This window comes from Oncorhynchus clarkii, chromosome 24 (genome assembly GCF_045791955.1).
Source record: "Oncorhynchus clarkii lewisi isolate Uvic-CL-2024 chromosome 24, UVic_Ocla_1.0, whole genome shotgun sequence".
Lineage (NCBI taxonomy): Eukaryota > Metazoa > Chordata > Actinopteri > Salmoniformes > Salmonidae > Oncorhynchus > Oncorhynchus clarkii.
Genome location: NC_092170.1, coordinates 4,056,413 through 4,059,265, shown reverse-complemented (window position 1 = coordinate 4,059,265; position 2,853 = coordinate 4,056,413).

Here is a 2,853-nt window from a genome sequence, read left to right as displayed (position 1 = left end):
ATTCAACACCATAGTACCCTCCAAGCTCGTCATCAAGCTCGAGACCCTGGGTCTCGACCCCGCCCTGTGCAACTGGGTACTGGACTTCCTGACGGGCCGCCCCCAGGTGGTGAGGGTAGGCAACAACATCTCCTCCCCGCTGATCCTCAACACTGGGGCCCCACAAGGGTGCGTTCTGAGCCCTCTCCTGTACTCCCTGTTCACCCACGACTGCGTGGCCACGCACGCCTCCAACTCAATCATCAAGTTTGCGGACGACACAACAGTGGTAGGCTTGATTACCAACAACGACGAGACGGCCTACAGGGAGGAGGTGAGGGCCCTCGGAGTGTGGTGTCAGGAAAATAACCTCACACTCAACGTCAACAAAACTAAGGAGATGATTGTGGACTTCAGGAAACAGCAGAGGGAACACCCCCCTATCCACATCGATGGAACAGTAGTGGAGAGGGTAGCAAGTTTTAAGTTCCTCGGCATACACATCACAGACAAACTGAATTGGTCCACTCACACAGACAGCATTGTGAAGAAGGCGTAGCAGCGCCTCTTCAACCTCAGGAGGCTGAAGAAATTCGGCTTGTCACCAAAAGCACTCACAAACTTCTACAGATGCACAATCGAGAGCATCCTGGCGGGCTGTATCACCGCCTGGTACGGCAACTGCTCCGCCCTCAACCGTAAGGCTCTCCAGAGGGTAGTGAGGTCTGCACAACGCATCACCGGGGGCAAACTACCTGCCCTCCAGGACACCTACACCACCCGATGTCACAGGAAGGCCATAAAGATCATCAAGGACATCAACCACCCGAGCCACTGCCTGTTCACCCCGCTATCATCCAGAAGGCGAGGTCAGTACAGGTGCATCAAAGCTGGGACCGAGAGACTGAAAAACAGCTTCTATCTCAAGGCTATCAGACTGTTAAACAGCCACCACTAACATTGAGTGGCTGCTGCCAACACACTGACACTGACTCAACTCCAGCCACTTTAATAATGGGAATTGATGGGAAATGATGTACATATATCACTAGCCACTTTAAACAATGCTACCTTATATAATGTTACTTACCCTACATTATTCATCTCATATGCATACGTATATACTGTACTCTATATCATCGACTGTATCCTTATGTAATACATGTATCACTAGCCACTTTAACTATGCCACTTTGTTTACATACTCATCTCATATGTATATACTGTACTCGATACCATCTACTGTATCTGCCTATGCTGCTCTGTACCATCACTCATTCATATATCCTTATGTACATATTCTTTATCCCCTCACACTGTGTACAAGACAGTAGTTTTGGAATTGTTAGTTAGATTACTTGTTGGTTATTACTGCATTGTCGGAACTAGAAGCACAAGCATTTAGCTACACTCGCATTAACATCTGCTAACCATGTGTATGTGACAAATACATTTGATTTGATTTGATTTGATATATTGGCCAAATACCACACACCCTCTGGCCTTATTGCTTAAGCATACACTTGAGAAGGAGTTTGAACTGATAATCTCAAGCCTCACCCAAAGTAAACCTGAATCAGCAGCATCAGCTTCACTGGAACAGGTGCCAGTCTTAAAGGGACAGCGCAAATAAAAAGTTCAGTTGAAGTAAAGAAAAATCACAATCACACTATATTGTGAACCCTGCTATAGAATAGCATCACATTAACTAAGGTAGTTAATCCATCCAAACAAGGTCATGCTACCTGTGGTCCATTTAATGTAACCTGAATAGTGGCTCTGGTTATGTATACAAGCGATTGTTAGTATAATAGTGGCTATGGCCATAGAGGTTTCTCTGCAGTGGTGGTCAATTCCGTGTAAAATGAGGGAGGACAATATTTTTTTTTTAGGAGCATGGCCTTATTTCAATTACAGCATATTGGATGACTGTTATAAATATCCCATTCACCCAGCTCAAATTAACATTGACAGGTTTAGGCTACTACATGATGCTCTACTTTTCCCTTTACCGACCATGAGGTTGCCTCAACTTAGTCTATGAATGAAAGTTTACAACGCAGGTGCAAAGGTGGAGAGAAATTTGAATAATCAAGTTGACAGACATTGACACACTTCACAATATTGCCAACATCTAGCTGATATAGGGTGTAATCATTAATCCAACAGTTGCAAACGAAAGTTTCTCTTTGACAAATTCAGGTATGTTTTTGGGCTCCTGCGTGGCTCAGAGGTCTAAGGCACTGCATCGCTGTGCTAGAAGTGTCACTACAGACCCTGGTTTGATTCCAGACTGTATCACAACTTTCGGTGATTGGGAGTCCCATAGGTCAGTGCACAATTGGCCCAGCGTCTTCCAGGTTAGGGTTTGGCTGTAAGCCTCCATTGTAAATAAGAATTTGTTCTTAACTGACTTGCCTAGTTAAATATGTTTATCCCCATTCTTTTTGCTTCCTTCTAATACATGTATTTCAACAGAATTTGCGGAATGAATACACCCCTGATCACACGCAAACACAGTTCACTTTCATATAGGGGTGTGCCGAGTAGTCGGACAAAACGAGTATCTTAACGGAGATGGGCAGTTTTCTGGATACAATGATGAACCTATTATTTTGTTGATCGGAAGAAAACGTATTTTAAGGTACCAGGAAGCAACTTTGTCATGCCAGTGTTAGTGTTCAAATACTGGAGAGTTGAGACCAAATCACGGACGCTGGACAGAGTGGATTTCAGTTGTAACGAAAGACAGTTTTAATGAGTCAGAGATATCTTGTCCCGCAGTTTTACGTGCACGGACCTAGTTCACATAACTCGGCAAGGAGCCAGGTGAAAAAGAGGCCTATACAATGGTTACACACATTTTTATACATA